Source organism: Cnephaeus nilssonii (assembly GCF_951640355.1).
Source record: "Cnephaeus nilssonii genome assembly, chromosome: 17".
NCBI lineage: Eukaryota > Metazoa > Chordata > Mammalia > Chiroptera > Vespertilionidae > Cnephaeus > Cnephaeus nilssonii.
The window spans coordinates 28696176-28721296 of NC_137088.1; positions in this window are offsets into that span (position 1 = coordinate 28696176).

Consider the following 25121-nt stretch of genomic DNA (forward strand, 5'->3'; position numbering starts at 1 on the left):
GCTAATGGGTATTTACTTACTTAGCCCTCGCCACAGCCCCGCAAAGGAGGTATAGTCACATTTCGCTATATTGTGACACAGGGGTCCAAGAAATTAAACTGTGCACAATTTCTATCCAACCTGACAATACAATCACCAAAGTATCCATGTGACAATGGGGAACTAGGTGCTAGATATGATGTACCCGAAGGACTGGAGGGCCCTAATGGTCACCCTCAAGGGGACAGCCTGCCGTGGACCCAGCCCTAAACCTCATGGCTGGCTGCGGCCCCTGCCTGGATGGACTCTCTGTTCCTTTCCCCCTGTGACCTTACCCACTCCTGGGGGCCCCTCTGCTGCCTGAACCACTCTGCAGTCCCCTCCTGGCATCTCACTAACCACCCAGGTGGCCCCTCTAGGACTAGCTCTGAACAGAGACCCCAGCCTCTGCTGTGTGTCTTGCAGGGTCCAAGCTGTCTACAGCCCTTGTTTGGCCATGGACTGATGTCTCCATTCTGGGGGCACTGGAGGTCAGGGGCAGGTCCAGGATGAGAAGTGACAGTTTGCCTTTGGACATCTACATTTAGGGGCAGAGATGGTCCACAGGCTGTTGGGGTCAAGAGTTTAATCTGGAGATTCAAGACACTGCTGCAAGGAAGAGCCCACAAAAGCAGTGATGAGAATGAGGAGAATAGGTCCAAGGACAGATCCTGGGGTGACCCAGCCCAGCTCCCCAGCAGAAAAGGAACAAAATAACAGCCAAGAGCCAAAGACTACTAAGGGAAACAGGGTGGTCATTGGTGTGAAATGCTACCAGGCACTGCAAAGATAAAAGAAAAAACATTAGAACACAAAAACCAACCTAGTTGAACCGTCAGGGGGGAAGAGTCCATTCCTGTGTCAGAACCTGCTTGTGCTAACTCAGGGGACAGTCTTTGCCCTGCATAGGGGAGTGTGGGACCCTTGACTTCCCATCAGCAGGTGAGCAAACAGCCCTGGCCAGTGCAAGCCTTGTTCTCCCTCTCCAGCGGCCAGCCCTCCATCCCACAAGGGACACTGAGTTGTGCAGCGTAAAGCCCCTGGGCCTGGCATTAATGTTCTTTGTTATCATTAAGCTCGGACGCTGGCAGCTGCTCATCTCACCAAATGCCTGTGTGCTAAGGAGCACATTTTCCATAAAGGCCCAGAGAAGCAGATGGCATGTGGCAAAACGCTCGTCTGTGATCACAGGTCTCATGTGCGCCACTACTGGAGATAGACAGGGGTGCAAAGAACTACTGCAGGACTGCATTTTATTGGACATCCACAGCTCACTCAGGTCCTGGCAGGAGCTACAGGACAATGAGAAGAGGGCATCCGGGTACGTGAGGTGGGCTTCGATGAGGGCCAGAAACCACAGAAATAACATCAGAGTCTTTATGAACAACCATGGGCCACTAAGATTAATTGAAACTGCAAGAACAGCCAAGAGAGAGCCATAGAATTGTCTGTCCCTTCCACTGAAACACAAGTGGAGACTTTGCCTCCTTTCTGAATAAGGTCAGGCCACTGTTTACGCTTGGTGGCCGGCTATTGCTCCATCAGAAGCCTTGTTTTCTTCAGGTTGGCCTCACAGTCCTCCATGATAACTCACTTATTCCAGCTTTGTAATTAGCAGAGAAATAAACAAAGACTACAAGGAGCAAAGGCACTCCTTTGCCCTTTGCAGATTTGGCCTGTGTCAGAGCTTTCGAATAACCACGTGTGCAGGCTAACCAGTGCCTACGCTTCCTGAGCATGGCCTGTTCCCTTTCATTTTGCATCCCTGGGGAGAGGGCTGGAATTGACCATCCGGTAACATTACTTTGAATTGCTGAACAGGTCGGGATCCTGGGCTCCTTCCCTGGGGCGTCTGTAACAAGCTTTGCACTCAGATTCATTTGCTGGGTATTCAAAGCATTGTAACTTGCTTCAGTGGAGTTTCCGGCTGCATCCTTGGGGAACTGTGAATAAGGAATAACTGGTTTTCATACTAAGCTAGAGATTTCTGGAACATCTTATATATATGCTGTGTGGACAGCATATTCTTTACTAAAGAGTCATGCTGAGACATAGAACATTCTTGTGGAAGGGTTCAGAGATGGTGACAAGATTCCTTCTAAAGTATCAACTCAAACTGGTAACAGAGGCTACCCGGGTCCCTGGGTGAAGAAGGACTCTCAGGTCTCTCACCTGAGCAGGAGAGCAGGAAAGAGGAGCAGCAGCCCAAGAGCTCTATTTGCCACCCAGGACTTCTTCATGTACAAACTAGGAAGTGACTAGAGAAGGGTAGATGGCTGACTCCAATCTTCATGTTTCTAAAGACAGTCAGGAGTTCGACACAGTACTCTGTGTCCTGCATGGTGCTCTCCTGCAAATCCTGAGTCCCTGCAAGATTGAGAAGATAAAGCACCACCAAGAAAAACTAAATGATGGGCCCAGGAGTTGCCATGGGTACTTAGGGAGTAGGTGGACATCTATGGAGCTCACCAGGCTGCAGTGAGAACAAGGGAAGACCCCAGGCTGGCAGAAAGAAGGAGAGGCATCTGTCCTATATGCACTCTAGCATCCTTTCCATTCTTCTGGCACCTCTCACCTCCACGCATCAGGTTTGGGATGCTGCTGCCCTTCATTCAGAAGCTGTCACTCCACCCAGGACTACCCAGAGTTTCACCCCCCCACATGGCCCATTCTAGACCAAGGAGCAGCAGACCCTGACTCTTCCAGGAATTCAGAGAAAGCTCTCCTTCTGCTGGGAATAGGGAGCAGGGTGACAGAGCGTGGAGCTGCTGGTGGCTGGAGCCACCACACGTGAGGAGCCCAACCAAGAGGAAAAGCAGAGTGAGAAGAGCTGGAGATGCAGATTCTTAATTTGGGGGGGGAACCAGCACTGACCCATGCTTAAAAAACCAATTCTTCCCCTCAACTTTTTAGTTACATGAGCCAGTGAATTTCCCCTTTGGTTAAGGAGGCTGATAGCATCTCTGACACTTGCACAAAGAAAGCATTCTGACCTTTGCACCAGGAAAGAGCATAAGCTCAGGCTTGAAAGCTCAAGCATTCCTCAGCTCAAACTCGTCACTCCTGTGCCATTATGACAGTAAAATGCAATGAGCTGTATGTGTGCCCAGCACAGTCTCTGTCACATAGTAGATGCTTGAGAAATTCTGGGCCAGATCCTATACTGAGTCCAGGAGTAAAGAGTTGAAGACCATCCCTGTCCTGGAAATACACATTGTCCCGCGAACAATCAGCTGCAAGGAAATGGGACTTCAGTGGTAGGAAAACTGATTGAGAGAAAAGTGCCAAATGAGCACAAAGGAAAGAAGGGGGCATCTCAGGGCTGAGTGCAGAAACCACCTGCTTCACTAAGTTGAATCGAATGGCACTGTGTGTCTAACCCAGTGGTCGGCAAACTCATTAGTCAACAGAGCCAAATATCAACAGTACAATGACTGAAATTTCTTTTGAGAGCCAAATTTTTTAAACTTAAACTTCTTCTAATGCCACTTCTTCAAAATAGATTCACCCAGGCCGTGGTATTTTGTGGAAGAGCCACACTCAAGGGGCCAAAGAGCCGCATGTGCCTCGCGAGCCACAGTTTGCTGACCACGGGTCTAACCCATGAAATCGTGAAGTGTTTAAAGCTCCCACCAGTTGACAAAGAAGGAGGAGAATGAGAGGAGACTTCCATTTATTGAACATTTATAACCTTTCAGGAAAAAAATAAAGTGAATGCAGTGGTATGGAAAACACAGAGCTATAACTATATTTCTATTTAATTCCAGTCTCTGAATTCCTAATGAGCATACTTGTCCCTCAACTCTAAAACGGCACACACAAGTGGAGCCTAGGAGAGTGGCCCCCAACTTCTCTGTACATCAGAATCACTGGTGGGCTTATAAACACACCCACATACATCAGATCCTACCTTCTGTAGATTCAGAATCAGTACATTCATCTCACAAACCACATGTCCTAGGGTTTGGTAAATTGGCAGGAGCATCAAGGAACACGTGTTACTTGCAAAATTTGTAAATGACTCATAGGTTCCCACTTATTCTGGACAACGGATGAGAAGCAAAGAAAAGTGAGGAGAGTTTAAAATGTTATAAATGAAGCGGGAGCATTTGGTTGGAGCAGTCACTCTTGGTTAGACCTAGGGGCTGCCTGTCTCAGTCTTCACTTCCTCCTCCCCTCTTAGTATTCCCTCTGTGTGTTGTTCTTCCGGAAAGTTGTTCTTTGATCTTAGCATCTTTACAAAAAGTTTCAGCTCCCCAACCCCCCAGCCATTTCATTTGAAAACAAATGAAACTAGATTTGCTGATGGAATTCAGTGGGTGGTATGGATGCTCCAGGCATAACTACCTTGCCTCATTTACCTGCAGAAGCCAGTCCAAAAACAAAATTGTATGAGTTCCTTATATATTTTGGATATTAACCCTTTATCAGATGTATCATTGCCAAATATGATCCCACTTATAGGAATATATCCTTAGAAACCCGAAATACCAATCAGAAAGAATGCATGCACCCCTATGTTCATAGCAGCACAATTTACAATAGCTAAGATCTGGAAACAGACCAAGTGCCCATCATTAGATGAGTGGATAAAAAAGCTGTGGTACATTTATACCATGGAATACTATGCAGCAGTAAAAAAGAAGAATCTCTTACCCTTTGAGGCATCCTGGAGCGACCTAGAGAGTATCATGCTAAGTGAAATAAGTCAGTCAGAGAAAGACAAATATCACATGATCTCACTCATTGTGGAATCTAATTAACAAAATAAACTGATGAACGGAGTGGATCCAGAGACGTGGAAGCATGGAACAGAGTGCTGAACCTCAGAGGGAAGGTCGGGGAGGGAGGTAATCAACCAAAGACTTGTATGCAAACACACACACACACACACACAAAATTGCTGTTCAAGGAATTGTCACCAACAATAACAAGATTACCATACATGTCGCCCTTCTGGTATATTTTAGAAAATATTTCTTCCTGAATAATTTTATTTCTTTTATACCAACACCATGAGGTGGAGATGATAGGAAAATTATCTCTTCAATATATCTCCTCAGAATTTAAGATTAAAAAATAATTCCTCTCTCCTCCTGATCTGATATGCATCCCTTATTAGACAGTGAAAATCAGATCTCCTAGGTATTTCCATTTATGCCTTAGCTCAATTTCCAAATATCCAGGACTAATTTGACACTTAGGTTTTGGTAGCCAAATTAGGTTAGGGTTTTGGTATGATTCTTTCTCCCCATCCTCAGTGTAGTAGTGTCTGATTTTTCTTTTCAATAGTCTTATACAGGCTATGACAAAATACATGAAACAGTTTATTCTTACATTATTATTTATTAACTAGAGGCCTGGTGCACGAAATTTGTGCAGGGGGGGGGGAGTGTCCCTCAGCCCAGCTGGACCCAATCTGGGATCTGGCCTAAACGGGCAGTTGGGCATCCCTCTCACAATCCAGGACTGCTGGCTCCCAACCGCTCACCTGCCTGTCTGCCTGCCTGATTGCCCTTAACCGCTTCTGCCTGCCAATTTGATCACCCCCTAACCACTCCCCTGCCAGCCTGGTCACCCCTAACTGTCCTCCCCTACAGGCCTGGTTGCCCCCAAATGCCCTCCCCTGCTGACCCAGTCACCCCTAACTGTCCTCCCTTGCCAGCCTGGTCACCCCTAACTGCTATCCCCTGCAGGCCTGGTCACCCCTAACTGCCCTCCCCTGCAGGCCTGGTCCCCCCCAACTGCCCTCCCTTGCAGGCCTGGTTGCCCCTAACTGCCCTCCCCTGCTGGCCTCTAACTGCCCTCCCCTGTCAGCCTAGTCACCCCTAACTGTTCTCCCCTGCTGGCCTGGTTGCCCCAGCTGCCCTCCCCTTCAGGCCTGGTTCCCTCCAACTGCCCTCCCCTGCTGGCCATCTTGTGGTGGCCATCTTATTTCCACATAGGGGCAGCCATCTTGTGTGTTGGAGTGATGGTCAATTTGTATATTACCTCTTTATTATATAGGATTATTGTGTTATTTTCCTTATGAACATACTTTTGACCCAGCCTGTATTATATGCACTCTTTGTTATAATCTATAAAAATTTTCTTTGGAAATACAGAATGTAGACAATATAAATAAAAAGAAATATGCTTTATTGTTCCTTTAGTCAGAGAAGACCTCTGCTTTAACCGGGTTCCAGACCCTCCCCATTGCCTTGGCTGTGAACCCTCAGCCCCACACAGAGCCTAGCAAAGCTTCCACTGAATTCCTGTCGTCCCTCTCCTGCAACTCCTTTTTCCTTTCTTCCCCTTTGCTTGTGAGGTAAACTGCTTGATGAAAACCCTGACCAAATACATTTCCCTCTGCACCCTAGAGGAGCCTCAGATCAAACAGAACAATTAACTCCGCAAACAATACCATTAGCAGAGCTCCCTCCTACCCAGCAGCCCAAAGCCAAGCAAACACCTCTTGGAGCATATGGAGGCAGGGAATTTAGGCAGGGATTTTATGGGCCTCTCAGCAGGCCTGCTTCAGCTCTTTGGGAATCAGACTGTGTAGCATATGTCACTATTCCCAGCAGCCTTGGGGCCCTGGCTGGGGACCACAGACTTGTGCCCTCAAGTGGCAGCCTTCAGAGTCAGGTGGGGAGCTGAGGCTGCTTTCATGGCACTGCACACCCAGAAGTGAAACTGTAACCAGACAATCAATGGGTCCTCACTGCCTGTCACTACTTGAGCCAATTAAGCAGAGACAGGGTTGAATCATACATGAACATTTATTCCAATAATGCTGGCAGTATGGGAGAGCAGCAGGTCATCCATGAAAATCTGCTCTGCACCCCACCACCATAAGCCAGCTGCTTATATTGGGTAGAAGGACAAAGATTACCTGGGGAAGTGGGCAAAAGGGATGAGAATGGGTATGAAAAGTGGGCAGTTTACAGGCAATGCGGGCTGAGGGTTTGCAAAGGTCTGGGGGTATGCAAAGGGCTAGGGCCTCCAGTTTCTGCAACAAGGTTGTTAATCTTTCCATGATAATAGGCAGTTCCTAGCTAGGGAGGATGGGCCACATTTCCAGGTGAGATCCCAGGTCCTCCTTGCAACTCCCAGGCAGGTTAGAATGTGCCTTCTTTTACCAGAACAAAACAATCATGATTAATAGAGCATGATTAATATTTCTTATAATTATAGCTGATCCCCAATATTCTGTTTCTTCCCCTCACAGAAGTACCTTGGCCAGGACACAGGGGTCTCGCAGCTGACCACCAACAAGGAGAACCCCGACAAAGAGCAGAGAGGAACACAGCCACAAGGAAAAGCTTCCTCCAATTCTTTCAGAGCCTGACACATTGTTCACTTTCAGCTCAGACTGGGAAACTTCTTGGGTACTTAAGCGGAAACTGAAATTCAATAAAAAAAATCTCAATGTACCATAAGAACAGTAGTTTTTACAGAAATCAGGAATTAAAATGACCTATTTCGGTATCTTGTCCACCCCTTATCAGCACAGGATTGGTCCCTGAAGAGTTCTGAGAGTTCATTTTTAAATAACTCCAGAAATGAGTTTCTATCACAGGACTCCCCAGGAGAGACCGTTCTAATGGAGCTCATTCTTTGGAAGTGTACTCAAGATCCATCCTAATTTCTCCATTTCACAAGCTGCTCCTTAAGCCATCTAAAATGACTCCAACAGCACAACAGCGCTTGCTGCATTCTCTCTGTGAGGCACTTGGCTGTAGCAGCCTTGTCTTCATGTAGTTTGTAATCTTTTTGTATTCTGGAGAGGGGCTGATTGATAGATAAGACATTTAAATTGTAAAATAAAAATGGTCATAGATGGGAAAGAGGCAATTCTAAAAGATTCCGTAGAGAAACAGAAAGATTGGGAGCAAGGGGAGTCGGGTATTTAAATGGCAATCAATTTCTCAAAGCTAGGAAACAATAAGGCAATGTCTCCAGAATCATCAAGGGAAATGATTTCCAACCTAAAATTCTATACTCCGCCAAACTATTAATTATGTGTCCAAGCAGAACAAAAACATTTCAGACACGCCAAAAAAATGTATCTCCCCTGTGCTTATTTTCAGGAAGATACTGCAGTGTACCCCAGTACAATGACAATGAGTCAAAGGAAAATATGGTATCCAGGAAACAAGGAATCCAACATAACAAAAAGTGAAGGGAATTCCCAGGAAAATGGTGAAAGGAGATCCCGGAACAACTGTACTTAGCTTAGCAAGCAATCAGTCCAGATAGCAAAAGGGTAGAGAAATCCAGGGTAGATATCCCCTAGAAGAGGAAGACATTGTTAAAAAAAAAAATTGTGGGATGAATTAGTTATTGATATTAGAAAACTAAGCAAACAAGAAAAGCAAAAGGATTATTAACTCTGGAGGAAAAATAAATACTTGTTCCTGAAAGTAAATTAAATAATAATGCATTACAAAAAAAATAGTAATAGTACATTGCATGACTCAGCAGTGACTAATATTTCCATAGTCACAATGTACACATAAATGAAGAGCACACCAAAAGTATGATCAAATATATTGGTAGTTAGGGGAGCAGCAGCTCTGTGTATGTGTAAGTGTGTGTGTATGTGTGTGTTTGGAGGGTGGACAGAAGAGAGTGGATTATAAGAAAGTCAAATCAACAAATGATATTTAAAGCTGAAAATTTAAGATATAGTGATATAACCATTGCATTTCAATATATTGAAGCAAATACCAGAATAGTAGAAAGAATCGAAAATGCTTGCCTCTATAGAGTAGCAATGGAATGGGAAGGGATGGGGCACTGTACTGCTCTTTATGCCTTCAGAATTCTTTTTTTTTAAACTATATTTCCAAGTACATATGTATATAAATATATACCTATATCTATAAAATTTTTCTTAAGCAGGCTAGTTTGGTGTCAGACACCTAGGTTTGAATCTAAGTACTAGAACTTCTTAGCTGTGTGACCTTAGACAAATACCACCTCCTCTCTGGGCCTCGGATTGCTTGCCTATTTCAGAAGACAATGTAGTTAAGAGAGCAAGGGGTGGGAGACTTGACATTTCAGATAGTTCCTTTTCCCCATATCCTACATACATTCGTCATTGTCATCCTCACTTTCTCAAACACTTTTCATCTCTAAAATATCTCCCATCATTTACCATCACCCACAAAAAAAAAGGGGGGGGGGAGGGATCAGAATTCTGAAACCCAGAACTCACTTGATAACAAGAATGGGAAGGGCCTGGGGCAGTGATGTAGAATTTGGTGAAGAAGATGGCTTCCTTCCCTTGGACACCATTACCCAAGATGCACAGTGTTTACAAAACGGGTTTTATTTGGAACCTGAGGCCAAGAATGGACTGAGGAAGAGACTGTCAGATGTTCCCCAGTTTTGTGAGCCAGTTATTAAACACAGCATTATTAAAAATTAATTTATAAAACTTACACTGAAATAAATTATGTTTAAAAAAGTATAAAAGACTAAAAGCTCATCACTTCCTAATTATTTGACTATATTTGGCTATTATTTATGTTCTTGAGGTTATCTATTACATCTGTTATTATCTATATTTATGGTATTATTATGTCATGCTGGTAGCTGGAAGTCAGCCTTGGTGAATGATTTACATCAGAGAAATCGATAAATACTATAAATCAAGACTTTTTTTTTCCTTTTTTTTTTTCAGATAGGCGGTTTTTAAAACACCGCTGGCTGGGGATCAGGAATACTAGAACCCAGATGTGTCCAGCTTTCCAAAGACTCAATGAAAACATACATTTTGGCAACTTCCTCAAAAAACTCTTTCATCTCCTTAAATATGATGGAGCCTAGTAACCAACAAATAGAATAAATGAACTGCAGGGAAGGAAAAACTTTTCCTCTGCCCTCTTAGGTTCTGTATCTGGAGACTGCAAATTAAATGACAAAAGACAAACTAACCAAAGAAAAGCATACAAATTTTATTTGATGTTAACACATTCACATGGACGGGGGCTATATGGAAAAGAAGCAAAAAAACAAAAACAGTTAAATTTGGGGGCTTCTATACCATTTTAACAAGGTGACAAATTGTTAAGAAGTGACTAGAGAAAGGAAAGGACACTTTTAGTGGAGGGAAATTGTGGGAAAGTAAATATACAGGAGAAAGTAATGGTAGATAAGGGTTATTTAGTAAGGTTTGTTTATGCAGACTCATCTCAGCGCTGGCCCTCTGTCTCTAGTGATAAGGGTCGCTCTCCTCCTCACGGTATAGGAAGTGGAGGAGAGGAGACGGGCAGAATTTATGCCACCTTCGAAAGGGAAATGTACGCCCTGCATTTAGGCAGATAGGCAGAGCAGAGAAATCTTCCTATGTATTTTTCTCCATTGCCTCCAGCTCAAAACAATCCTATACCAAAGCAGCATATTTGGGAGTGAGATACTCTGATACCCTTCAGAACTAATGAACAAATGAATGAGTGGATATGTGATAGAAAGGCAAAATCTCAGGCCCCTTCACAGGCCTACTGGCTAGGAATCTGCCTTTTCACACAGTCAAGTTTGAGAAGCATTGCTGTAAATGTCAGTCCTGGCCAAGTCCGCCATAAGGTTTTCCCTTCCCCGCCTGAAATTCTATCAGAAATCCATAGTGGTTAACAAGCCTTTAAAAAGGCATATACTCTCTGAGTGGGTTAATGACCCAGTCCTAAAAAGAAGAATTTGTTCAAGGAGATTGCCTTCTTCCCTTCAAACTTGTACCTGAGACACAGTGCTTACAGAATGGAGGCTGCATTGGGAAAAGACGGGGAATGCAAGGGGAGATGGTTCAGTGACTCCTGAGGATCATGGCAATGACCTTCTAACTCGCCTTCTCACCTTCTTCCTCACCCCCCCCCCCACCCCTACAGTCTAGTCTCCACTTAGCTTTTAAAACTGCAGATCAGGTCATGAAATTCCCTTACCATTGCACTGAGAATAAAAGCTGAACCAGAAAACCCAGGAAATTTTCCCCCACCTCACCAAATCCCACTCCTGCTCTCCCAAGCCCCAGCTCCCCGGACCTGCCTCCTGCCTCTGGGCGCTCTGTGCTTCCTCTGCCTTCGGTGCTTGCTGTTCCCTCTACCTGGAACTCTCTGCCCCTCCATCTTCCCTGGCCACTCGCTCAGTCTATGCTTCAATGTTTCCATTCAGAGACGCCATTGCTGTCCAAGCCCCAACTTACTTTATGCTTATTTTCTGTACACCTTACACACATACACACACACACACACACACACACACACACACACACACACACTCATCCATAGACACAAACAGATGCAAACTGCACGAGAACAGGGATCTGTGAGCAGCCAGAGTGGTACCTGGCACCAGTAAGTGCTCAATAAACCTGTGGGGTAGATGCAGGTGTGAATGAAGGTGATTGTATGGCAAAGTGCTCCAACACTCCCCCACCACCACCACCACCACCAAGACCAGCTCTGCACCCTGACAAAAAGAAACCTATTTGTTCTTCCTTATTCTGCACCCCACACTCTGTGGCCTGTCCCCTACTCCCTCCCAGGACACAGCCCTGCTATTGGTACTATAGGTATTCCAATGCAAAGACATTTGCAGAGGCCCCATGAAAGCAAGCTGATCTGAGGGCTTAGAAACCCCACCAATGGCAGGTCCTGGAGTGGGTCTGACTTAGGGTGCCAACCACATTTCCAGAGAGTCGTGAAGTTGCCAGATGCCAGTTTGTTAAACCATTAGATGCTTAAGAACATCCAATGGGACAGAGACAACTACGGAAGGCCACATTGCTGAAAGTTTGCTTGCTACGTAGGAAGCCCAAAGAAGATGGCTTTATGATGCAATGCTGACCCTAAACACACACACACACACACACACACACACACACACACACACACACACTAGGCAGATAGCATGACTCTCAGGAAGGGGGATGCCAGCCCCCGCTGCACTGCTCAGTGCTGGGATGGGCCTGCCAGGTGGGCTTCTGTGACCGCTCTTCCCTTGGAATTGCACTGTTACCCAGGGGCCAGCCTACCAGTAACTGCTGGATCATTTTCTAGACGTAGGTTCAATATGTTCAATCAAGCCACCAGGCCAGGAAGCTTCTTTGCAAACCGTTTCCCACCCAGGTCTCCCCTATGGACCTCAGGCATCTCTCTTAAGGAGAGCCTCAGTGCCCCCGTTTCTAGGTCCCTGGGGACACCTTGCTGTGGCTTCAAAGGACCAGCTACCTGGGCCATGGTGGGACCACTCGTCTTCTGCAGGCTGCCCTGGGGACTCATCCTCTACTTACTACATCATTTTGATGGAAACAGGTACTCTGGGTTCACAAAAATCCAGACAGGACACAGTGAGGGGCTGCTGCACTCTCGCCATACCTGCTAGCAATGCACCTCAGAGGAGGAAGTCTTGTGGGGTTCTTTCCCCCTTCCTTCCAGTAACTATCCTTCACATCATCTATTTCATATTTGATCTTTATCATAAACAGTGCAGACAAAACACTTTTCAGATCTTTATCCATTTCAGGCTTTTGTCTTATGAAATATGTGCTTTTGGGGATGCTTACCTCACAGGTACTAGGTGAGCTTTAAGCAAAGACCTGAGAGAGAGGGGTCAAGAAGAGGTGAGTGTGTGCAGCCTTATGTCCAATCTTATTTTTAAAATATATTTTATTGATTTTTTACAGAGAGGAAGGGAGAGGGATAGTTAGAAACATTGATCAGAGAGAAACATCCATCAGCTGCCTCCTGCACACCCCCTACTGGGGATGTGCCCGCAACCAAGGTACATGCCCTTGACCGGAATCGAACCTGGGACCCTTCAGTCCACAGGCAGATGCTCTATCCACTGAGCCAAACCAGTTAGGGCCTTACGTCCAATCTTGAGAGGGGTCTTTGCCCATTTGGTGGCAAGGTGGCTGATCTGGAAGACCTAATGTATTCCATGTACTGAATTCAGTGGCAGGGATGTGGGGTACCGAGGTCGCTCTGCTCACCTGGGGGCCAGGGCCAGAGTCAGACCACCCTCTCCTCAGGCCTGACCCCTCCCTCACTCCTCCTTCCTCCCACCTCAGCCGCCTTCTTTGGCATCGCTGGCCTCTAGCCTCCTCTTCCCTCCTCGTTGTCCCCCGCCCCCGCCCTGATCCCAGCACAAGCAGAAACAAATTATTTATGAAGAGCCTTCATTTACAATGCATCCATAATGCCTGGGAAGACACCGATAATTTATTTAATGAGCACAAACACGATGATTCACGAACGATGATCCCAGTCAGAAATTAGCTTCATTAATCCGCTGTGAGCCCTCTGCTTTGATTTAGAGCCTCCAGAGTACCTCAGCCCCACAAATCTCCTCAGCATTTCCGCCGCTCCTGCCTGGGCCTGGCTCAGGTGAGGCTCCAGCACAATCGTTTTTGCATCATGGCCTTCCTACCTAGCCATGCAAAATGGTCAACCCACATCCCGCTGGGCTGCCCAGCTCTGCTCTGTGGAAAACTCCCAACCTGCTGTGCAACCAGCCTGCCTGTGAATGACAACAGAAGAGCATCCCAGGCCAGAGCATCTGGGGGTCTTGACCACAGATGCCTGCCACCCCCACAAGTGACAGCCATACTGGGGTCTGTGCCAGTCACACCAGCATCACGACAGGTCACAGACCTGAAAGCTGCTGACACTAACCTGCCTTTAGGAAGTTAACAGGTGTGGGTGTTTTCCAGCTGCCAGTCACAAATCCTTGCTGAGCCGACATGCACCCAGTCTACGCGCCTCAGGGTGCCTATCGGGAGTGGGGGTAGGGAGATGGTAAAAGTAAAAACTCAGCCTGAGTTTCAGTGTCCTAGTCCCCTCCTCCCTGTGCACTCAGTGACCCCATCTTTCTTTATTCCCTGAGCAAATGTGGACTACAGGTTGCTGCCCATGTGAATTTTAATTATTTTTATTTTTTAATTTAGCCATTTTTTATCCATGGTACACAAACACCTGGGTTAAAGAAATAAGCAGTTCTACCAAGCTTGTGTTCATATAATAAACAGCAGTCTCCCAATTTTCATTTTGGTATTTATCTCCATATCTTGACAAAATATGCTTAGATTATTACTTTGGGGTTTGGGGTTTTTCAATTTCGGGCATTAACTCTTAGCTTCCCTCTATAAAATAGGAAGCCTTAGTTCTCTTTCTTTCATCTCACCTTCTTTTCTACACATACATATTTCTAATCTAGGGGTCAGCAAATAATGGCCCCTTGTCCACCAACTGTCTCCGTAAATAAAGTTTTAGGGCAAAGGACCCAAATAGATGCTTCTCCAAAGTGACATACAGAAGGCCAAGAGACATAAATGCTCAAAATCACTAATCGTCAGAGAGATGCAAATTAAAATGATAATGAGTATCCCCTCACACCTGTCAGAATGGCTACCATCAACAAATCAACAAATGACAAGTGCCGGTGAGGATGTGGAGAAAAGGGAACCCTAGTACACTACAGGTGGGAATGCAGACTGGTGCAGCCACTGTGGAAAACAGTATGGAGCTTCCTCAAAAAATTTAAAATGAAACTACTATTTGTCCCAGTGATCCCACTTCTAGGAATATATTCTAAGAAACCCAAAACACCAATCAGAAAGAATACTCATGTATATACCCCTATGTTTGTAGCAGCACAATTTACAATGGCTGAGATCTGGAACAGCCCAAGTGCCCAATAGTAGACAAATGGCGGGGGGGGGGGGGGGGCGGGGGGGACTGTATAGCTGTATATTTACACCATGGAATACTATGCAGCTATAAAAATGAAGGATCTCTTACCCTTTGAGACAGCATGAATGGACCTGGAGATTATTATGCTAAGCAAAACAAATCAGTCAGAGAAAGATAAGTATCACATGATCTCACTCATATGTGGAATCTAATTAACAAAATAAACTGATGAACAAAATAGATCCAGAGACACAGAAGCATGGAACAGACTGACGAATTTCAGAAGGAATGCAGGGGTGAGGGGTGGAGAGAGATTAACTGGGAAACTTGTATACATAGATGCATAGCCCATGGACACAGATAATAGTGAAATGAAGGCCTGGGAGAGGTGGGTGTGGGGTGGAGGGGGTCCATGGGAAAAAAGGGGGACATCTGTAATACTTTCAACAATAAAGATAAATTTTAACGTATTTTTTCAGTTGGTTCTCCACTAATGGTTCTAGTCCTGACACCTATAGCCACCCAGATCAATCCACTCTGTATCCTACATATGAGAACTTGAGTTATTAGAAGTTAAATCATGTCCAGACTAAACACTGGCAGTCTTTGTTAGAAAACTTAGAAGATCAGACTGATGCTATTCTGACTCTTTAGGATAAAGACATTCCCTCTAGTCCAAAATCATAATTCTTTGTATAGTCCACAAATGGAAATGGTACTTTTCAAACAATTTTTTTTCATTTTACAACTTTAAAATTCACAGAAGTATACAATCAATGAGCTTGAACCTTAGCAAAATAAATTATCAATATTTTGCTAACATGCTTCCAAGAAAGCCTTTTTCTAAATGCCCATGATTTATTTAATGTCTTAAAAACAACAATGCACATTTTAAATGCTTCCAAATAGTCAAGAGGAATGTAGCCCTAAGTAAATGCCACTATATTTCCAGGAAAACTATCATGGTTTTATTGTAATAAGCGTTTCACTGATTTATGTGTTGTGTTGCCTTTAAATACACAAAAGGGCAATTTGTAAAAGAAACAGATGCTCTGAGTGACTCCAGAAGATAAAAGAAAAAAACCAGTATGATCAAATAATAGTGGGGGGAAAATATTTCTCTTTTGAATAAACAGTTCTCTTTTTCTTTCATTGATCCTTATTTAACTATAAAGTAAATCATGAATGCATGATTATAAAAAATTCAAATACTATTGAACTCTTTAGAGCACCCTTTCCAATAGACTTTCTGTGATGATGGAAATGTTCTATATCTGTGCTATTCAATAAAGCAGCCATTAGCCACCTGTAGCTAGTGGGCACACTAGAAATGTAGCTACTGAGACTAGTGGCTACCATATTGGGTAGCACAGATACAGAATTAAAAAGTAAAATATTCATTCATCTTCAAAGTCCATGAGAAACCACTGTTAGTGGTTTGGCATAGTCTTTGGACAATTGGGGGAGGCAGGGTTTATGTACATGTCATATAATGAATACAGTGGTTTACAGCAAGGGCTCTGCAGTCAGATAGACTGGATTCAAATCCTGAGTCTGCAGCATACTAGCTGTGTGACCTTAAGCAAGTTTATCAACCTCTCAGTTTCCTCATCTATAAAATGGAGGTAATTACAATAATTACCCTTTAGGAATCTTTTGAGAAGTAAATTAGCCAACACATTTAAAGCCCTTAGAACAGTTCTTGGTACATAATAAGGATTTAATAAATGTTAGATGTTAGTATTAATATTATTGTATGCATACTGTTCTGGGTCTTATTTTGTACTTCTTGCCTTAGTAAGCTTACCATGTCAGAGCATAAAATTCTACCTTATTTTTTAAATGTGAACTTTTAAATGATCCTATATTATAAAAGCCTAATAGGCTGTGTCCAGTTGACCGCTCGGCCATTCAACCAATCAAAGCGTAATATGCTAATGATATGCTAAGGCCGCTCAATAGCTTAAATGTAATTCAAATCGTTTTATTCATCCAGAATTTCAGAGCAGGGATGGCATGCATTTACATGATGAAACACTATAGAGCAAAGAAAATGAATAAACTATGGCTACACATCAACATGGATGATTGAGAAACGTAAGGATGAATGAAACAAGCAAATCAAAAATAGCAAAATTAACAATATCCTAATTAGAGATACATGCAATGTGGCAACACCATAAAGTAAGTAAAGTAAGGCAATGCTTAACAATGAGGGGAGAGGGAATGTGTTCCAAGAGTTTGGTTGCTCCCTTCATTTTAAATTGTATACACATTTTTCAATTGCGTATATACACATATAATTTTGTATATATGTTACATTTCACAATAAAAAGTTAAAGATAAAAAAAGCTATTGATTTTTATGTATCGATTTTATTACTAGCTGCCTTATTATTCTTTTATTGTTTCTAAAATTTTTCCATAAATTCTCTTGGTTTGTGTACAATAGTATCAACTGCATATCATGACAATTTTGTTTTCTCCTTTCTAATATTGGTACTTATTTCTTTTTTTCTTCAAACTGCATTGGCTGTTGCTTCTAGATCAATGCTAAAACAACGGTGATCATCTTTTTTCTTGCCCCTTTCATGGATCGCCTCCTGCATTGTTTCACCACTGAAATGCATTAAACGACATTTGTACGCTCAGGACTGTCTCAGGATGAAACGGGCCACTTGGATCGACAGGCTGCAAGCCTCTGTGCACTAGTTTCAGTTTGTGGCTTGTCTGTCACAGTACATGATGTGGGGATGTGGGAACCCTGACATCATCCCATGGCCCCCAGGGGGCCCAGTGGAAGGGGCCCAAATAGAACACGTACTGCCTATATCCATTCAGGAAGGCATGATGAGCTCACTCGAAGGTCAGGCTGAGTGGCCTTCTCCACAGAGCCCAGAGTGCTCAGGTCTGGCTCGCCTTCACTTACAAAATTGGTTGGCTCACTCCTCCATCTCAAACCAGACACCTGTGACAGATCTGTCCCCACAGGCCATTCTCTGAGCAGAGCACAGCTGAATCCCGAACAAACACCTCTCTCAAAAGACCTGTGTTTCATTTAATAGAGTTCAAATTGAGTGTCCAAAAACCCTGATGCTTTTTATTTCCTCGACGTCTTCTGCAGCAGCTACAGGCATTCCCTGGACTCTCTTCCCGCCCACACTGCAGGACCTCCTCACCTGAGACGTCTGCCACTATTGGAGCTCGCCAATTATTTTAAAACCGTGCCCAAGACAGGGGCCGGGGTATGTATCTAGTAATAGGCCTGCAGAACTCCTGGGTAAGAGGTGTGTTAATGATTGTTTCCAGAGCCTGGATGGGCAACAAAGTTAAAACCCTCTCACTTTGTTGATGGCCCCATCTGCTGGTATTCTGAAGGTGCACTTGATCTGCCTATAGGGTACCGAGCCCTGCTCTTCACACTGTAATCGCCTGCTGGCCTGTTTGTCTTCTGCTCAACATTGGAAGCTCCCAGAAGGCAGGCATTCTGCTGACATCATCTTCATATTCCCAGCCAGGGCTGGGCACAAGCACCAAATAGCTGGTATTCTCAAATCAGGCAATTTGAAGAGAGTTTAATAAAGGGCTATTTATAAACATGTGGGCAGGGCTTAAGACAGTAGCTCTCAATCTTGTTACACATTAAATGTCCTGGAGAAACATTGTGCCTGGGTCTCATCCCCAGAGAGTCGAATCCAATTAATCTAAAGCATCCCATAAGGTAGCCACATGTGGCTACTGAACATTTGCAATGTGTCTGGTCCAGATTATGATGTGTTTTAAGTATAATATGCACCAGATTTTGAAGGATTAGTACCAAAAATGCAAAATATCTTTTTAATAATGAACTGAGAATTATTTTTATTGAAATGCTAATATTTCGGCCATACTGGGTTAGATAAAATGTGTTATAGAAGTTAATTTCATCCGTTTCGTTTTACTTTTAATAATATGACTTCAGGAAAATTTAAGATTACATATGTGGTTCAAACTATATATCCAACAGACAGCACTGGTCCAGAGCACAACCTGAACATCAGGTTGGAAATTTTTTTTAAACTTCCCAGATGATTCTAATGTGCAACCAAGATTGAGAAGCACTGGCTTAGAGAAATCATAACAGATAATGCAGTAGCCTGTGACTAGCAACAGCAGGCTGGTTAGGGGAACATGGGAGAATAGCCCTATGTCAAGAACTGCGTGCAAGAGCCAGGGTGTTTAGCAGAGGGAAAAAGTAAACTCAAGTTCAGTAGGGAGGACGTAAGGGAAACAAACATCCAGATCCCTCTCTCCTCCTGCCTTTGATCCCCCACTGGCTGAACCCAAATGCAGCCAAATGACAAGGGAGCCCAGTTGATGCAACTCATACCGGTCAGTCTCCCTGGGCCAAAGCAAGGATGAAAGGGTAGAGAGTGGATTTGAAGAAGCAAATGGGAGATATCCAGCTTAGGCACTTAATGAATGTTCTGCGAGTCAACAAAAATCCCCCCGCAGATAAAACACATAAACCCTTCCAGTAGCATTGACCACAGGTAGGCTGTACAACTTCCATCTCTCTAGTCCTGAACCCTGGGTTAATATCCAGTGAGAAATGCAATCAGCGGCATTTGAGTTGCCCAGAATCATTTTTAAAGTGAGGAAGCTCCTACTCATCCTTTTCACTCACAAAACAGTAATTGTGAAGTCCTTGGGTACTTCAGTTCCTATAGGAAAACTGTTGACTAATAATACTAATAATCACATAAGTTTCTAGTTATTGAGCGCTTACCATGTGCCAGGCACTGTGCAAAGTGCTTCACATAAATTGCAGTGCAGTGTGGCTCTATGCTTTTTCTCAATTTCACAGTAGAAAATATATACTATGTCTCAGTATGTAAAAATGAACTATTTTTGTCTCAGTTCCTTCTGAGGTCCCAAAGATGGAAAAAGAAAGCATTTAATGCCAGTTATCCTCACCTTCCAAAGGATGACATCCAATGCTTTTGTAGGACACACTAAGCTGTCATTAAATGGGGCCTGCCTGCATTCTGGCTGAAGGCACAGTGGCTACCTGAGGCATGATCTTCTCCCTGGGATCACAGGAGTCCAAGAGACCAAGATAAACCACTCAGGCACTTATCAAGCTATGCAGCTTAGACACTTAATGAATGTTCTGCGAATCAACAAAAACCCCCACGGATAAAACACATAAACCCTTCCAGTAGCACTGACCACAGCATTGACTACTATCCTTCCATTGGCCAAGTCCAAAATCAATGCGGTGGCAAAGGACACTCTGTCCGTTCTAATGCACTGAAAGAGCATATGGCAGAGGGAGGGATTACAGAACTATGATCAATAACCAATCCAAATAATCATAATAACAACCCAATAATTCAAAGAGAGAAGCAGTTGGCATCCCCTCCCCCACACCACACTTCCCAGCCCAAAGCAGTCTGGGAAAGCTCACATAGGAAAATGCTTTAAACTTGGTAAGAGTGTGCAGTTATATGATTCTGGCACTAGACTGGACATTTTAATTATTGAAATAAGAACTTTCTTGAGACTGGAACTGGTCAGAAAACATTTGACACCTGAGATTATGAATTTATCCGACATTCCATTAAAACCAGGAAAGAACAAATCTGCATGTCATACTAAAATGTGCAGTGGATGGAGGCATGAGCTTACTACTAAAATCCCCAAACCCCCATTGAGTCACGCAGCAAACAAGCCACATATGCTGTTTTCCAACCTACAACCTGACCAATTATTTGACATTATTCAGATAGAAAAATCAACATCTTTGTCTTTAGAATGTTTGTTTAGTTTAATATGTTGTAAACACAGTTTGAGAGAAAAAATACTTCTAAGAGCAGCATTTAAAGATGATCTTTACCCATCCTCAAATATTTACAGAAAAGATGAAAATCAGAATGTTTTCCACCATACCCAAAAGAAATCTGTTGTATTCTAGTTAAGATTCACAGAAGGGGAAAGAAAAAGTCTGCCACAGTTAAATACAAAGCAAAAACACACTGTTCAGAAGCCAGCAACCATGAGGTTCATTCCTCATAGACTTGGAGAAACATCCCCTCCCCAGGAATGCTTGCTTGAGATAAAATGAACTGAGACAGTGATTAAAGGTATTAAATAGACTCATTTTCCCCTTCTGGGACTTAATCTGATAAGTCCATAGATTATGATAAAAATCAAGTTTACTGAGCCATTTCTCTGTGTAGGCCTGTGTACATAAAGCAACCCTCTTCATACTACTACCCACCTTGTGAGGATAGCTGCCCCAAGGTGAAGGCCACCCCAAGGAGGCCACTTTATATTGTATCGCAAATGGCATCATGTACAACTGCTAGGAGATAAGGTATTTACCCCAGTTAAGTTCTGGAAGCTGCCAAACCCATTACTCAGCAGATTCCACCTCCCTTGGAAGGTCCTATAGTCTTTACCTGTTAAAATCAATTCACCTCTACCTTTCCATCCAAAACCACTGATAAATAAAGACAGGTCATTTACCAAAGGAGTTGTGCCTTTCCATGTGATCTTCCTCCTTGGAAAACAGAAAACCGATGCCAACTGAGGTGATATTTTATTCTATCTGAAAATGACAATCCACATTTCCTCACTTCCTCGAGAGAGACGCAACTCTGCCAGTCCTCAGATAAAAATCAAGCTCTCTCATCACCAGATGGAGGCTTCTCAAGGATGAATACCTTGTGTTGTTAATTTCTGTGCCTTCGGCCCCTGGCACAGTGTTTGTCACTGAATACCTTCACTGTTTGAGATTACATGAATAAATAAAGGATCCTGGGGTCACAGGAGACCCCTGCATGTGTCATTGATGAAGAGATAACCAAGAAGGAAGAACATGACTGACCCTACTACCAAAGCAGGGCATGATGTGATTTCTGCAGGTGCTTTCTCCTCCCTTCCCCTGTGCCCATCCTTTCTGGTGCCTAAGGGCTAACCGTAACCAATAAGAAGAGTAAAGAGGTCTATTGGAGGACAACTTTGAGTGACTGTGTCCCTACTTCCCCATGAATAGTCAGGGCTGGCTCCTTAGGCATGTAACCTATGTAGTGCTGGGGGGGGGGGGAAAGCTGCTCAGAAGGCCCCCATGCTTGATTGAATGCTCTGTGTTGTCTTTTTTAAATACTTAATAATTTTTGAATAGGGTGTCCTGCCATGCATTTTCATCCTGGGAGTCTTATAAATTATTTGGTTGGTCTGTTTATAGTATAATATGGGGAAGTAAGGAGGGGGGATAATGCTAAGGTTTCTCCCAACAAGGAGGATCCAAGAGTCTGTTGCCTTCACTGGCTTCCTAAGAACAAATAGAGGCATCCTCCAGGGGACATCCCAGCTGAACATCATCTCCCTCAACCCTCGAGTCATTTTCAGCATCTGACTCCTAAATCCACAGGTTGGGTGGAGAACAAAGAAGCTGATCTATCTTACTTTCACCTTTGCTGCTTATACTTATTATAATTATTTTTCCTGCTACATAAGAATGTTCTATTGGAATTCTTAAGGTCAAAATATTTCCCCCAAAATGTAATGTGATACGCACAAAAAAACTTCCATTTTTGTTAACCACTGCCAATAGTCCCACTTCTCTTATGTGTATTTTGATTTTGTTTTTCTTAGAATTGTCATAAGCAATTCTTAAATAGAACTTGTTTGTCCTCAATAATTTCTTGTTCTTTAACTATTGCTTCAGAGAATCCTATTTCCAGGGCAACTTCTTATGTGGTCACAATTACTAGGATATAATCGATCAAATGAAGGCTCACAGAAAAATGTATGAACTCAGCATAGAGAAGCCTCAGCTGGCTGCTTTGCTGAGTTATTAATATTGGAAATGAGTCTGAATTGGTGATCACTAGAAAAACTTCTAAGCCGACATGGGTTTTAAAATTTGATTTCCCTATCCCTAATGAAAAAACTGCTCATGCTATATCTCACTTTATAAAAATGTGTTGAAGCTGTAATATTATTCTAATATCTGTTCTAATGGAAGCCTGATATGTCTTTATTAGCTCTGGGGTGTTTGAGCCCTGTCTTTATAATGTGTCAATCTCAAATCAGAAACAGGTTTAATATTTGTTCAAAAAATATTGTTGCTTTACTTGTGTTTGCATTCAGCTTAATGTCCATAAGAAATGACTGACATCCACAATAGGCAGTACCACATATTGATTTCAATGAGTTTTTCTCTAGTGTTTGTTGAGGTAGTGTTGTGAAGGACTTAGACATCAGCAGGAGGCCTTTGGGCTCTGCTTAGCCATCTCCCCATTGCCAGGTCTGATCTGGCAGGGAATTCTGGCCATTTCCTCCCTGATCTTTGTCCACAAGGGGCACACAAGGTCTGAAGGCAGGCAGCACAATGTGGATCAAGGCCAAGGAGGCAGCCTGCCTGGACTCTGCAAGAAGGCTCTGAGGAGAGAGGAGGGATGCCTTCATTCAAGTTCATTGACCTCACAGTTGTCCAAGCCTAAGGGTGACCACATGGAACTGGGTAGATTTGAGAAGCCATGTGACATCCCCTTCCAGATTTTTCCCACCTCACCCCATGCCAGAGTCTCAGATCCACTCAGTTTCCAAATCCAAAAGCCCATTTTTGACCATGGGGGATGTCGGGGTCAGTGTCTCATGGAAAAACACTTTGGAGCAGATTTATCCATCTTTAGTAATATCTGGACATTATTCCTGCCACATACATAACCCACATAAATGGGTTACATAACCCACATATATGGTCTCACTGTCCCTGTGTTATCTGTAAAGTAGCGGAAGGCTCTCTCTAAGTTTCCTCTTAGCCATAAAATGCTATGAGTGTAATTCGAGGGGAGATGAAGAGGTTTTCCTGTCATTTCCTCTCTCTCAGGGAAGAGAGGGCAGATGGAGAGAGAGCGGGCTGGGCCGAGGCAGCCCAGAGACTCTGCAGTGGGAGCTGCGGGGAGGGAAGAGCAGGGCTGAGTTCTACGCTCGGTGCACGCTTCACTGTGCAGCTTCACTGTGTGGTTTCATGTGCATCTTAACCAGACTGCACCCGATGTCAAGAAAGCAGATCTGAGTTTCAGGGGATCTGTTTTCCAACTGGTATCTAACTCTGACAGCTCTACCAAAGTTTACTTCAAAATACGGTATCAGAATTCATTTTCTTTCTTTCAGAAGGAGCCCTTCAGCGGCATCACTTTTATCAACAAAAGTGGTAACTACAACTATTTATTATTATTATTATTATTATTATTATTATTATTAAAGATTTGTTTTCCATAGAATTTTTAAGACTTTTGTCCTTTATCTGTGAATCTAAGAATTTTAGAAACCCTTTTGCTTTGTTTTTTCTTTCTCTCTCCCTCCCTCTCTCTCTCTCCCTCCCTCTCGACTCTCTTCTCTCCTCTCTCCTCTCTTCACCCCACATTGTTCCAAGGAAAGGTAGAAAGACAGCGTTATCTGGACCAGGGGTAACCAGAATTTGTAAGCCATTTGTTCCCTCTTTCTGTAATAGCTGAGATGAGGCTTAGAGAAAAAAATCTGAGAGAACAATTTGAGTAGCACACTCATTTTACAAAGAAGCTGAGGTTCAGAGAGTATTCTTCCTTAAGCACTGTTTTCATCTGCCCCTGCTCACCAGTCTTCCATGTCCACATTTCCTACTCTATGAAGTTCAAATGCAAGTCACACATTTGGGGCTTTCAGTGATTCAGTTCTGACCTACTTTACCAATCTTTTCCCCAAATATACCCCACCATGTACTCTTGTTTCCCAAGCTAACTTCCTATTCTTTGTGTATTACCATATTTTTCTCACTTCCTGCCATTACTTACAAAGTTTCTTCTGCAGAAACACCATTCCTCCTTCCATACTTTGTTCATCCCTCGAGGCCCACGTCAAATGCCTGTCTTCCACAGGCCCTCTGTGATCCCCCGGACTTCCTGGAAAAATCTCTTCTTTCAACACATGCCAGGCCCAATGCTGGGTTGGTGAATTTAGAGCTAAATTATATGCTGCCTTCATGTGTGACATGTTGGCATATTCAGTACAGGCTACCAAGAATACAGCCAAGCCAAAACCGGTTTGGCTCAGTGAATAGAGCGTCGGTCTGTGGACTGAAGGGTCCCAGGTTCAATTCCGGTCAAGGGTATGTACATTGGTTGCGGGCACATCCCCAGTAGGGGGTGTGCAGGAGGCAGCTGGTCAGTGTTTCTCTCTCATCGATGTTTCTAGCTCTCTGTCCCTCTTCCTTCCTCTCTGTAAAAAATCAATAAAATATATATTTTTTTAAAAAAAGAATACAGCCAGGCTTTCTGGGGTTCTCAGGAACCCATGAAATATTTGTGAAGTTAAAAAAAATTTTTTTTTTCAATCTCTGCCCTGCTAATGCAGGAGTGGGCTTGTTGGTGTTGTCCATGCACAAAGCAGCTTGACT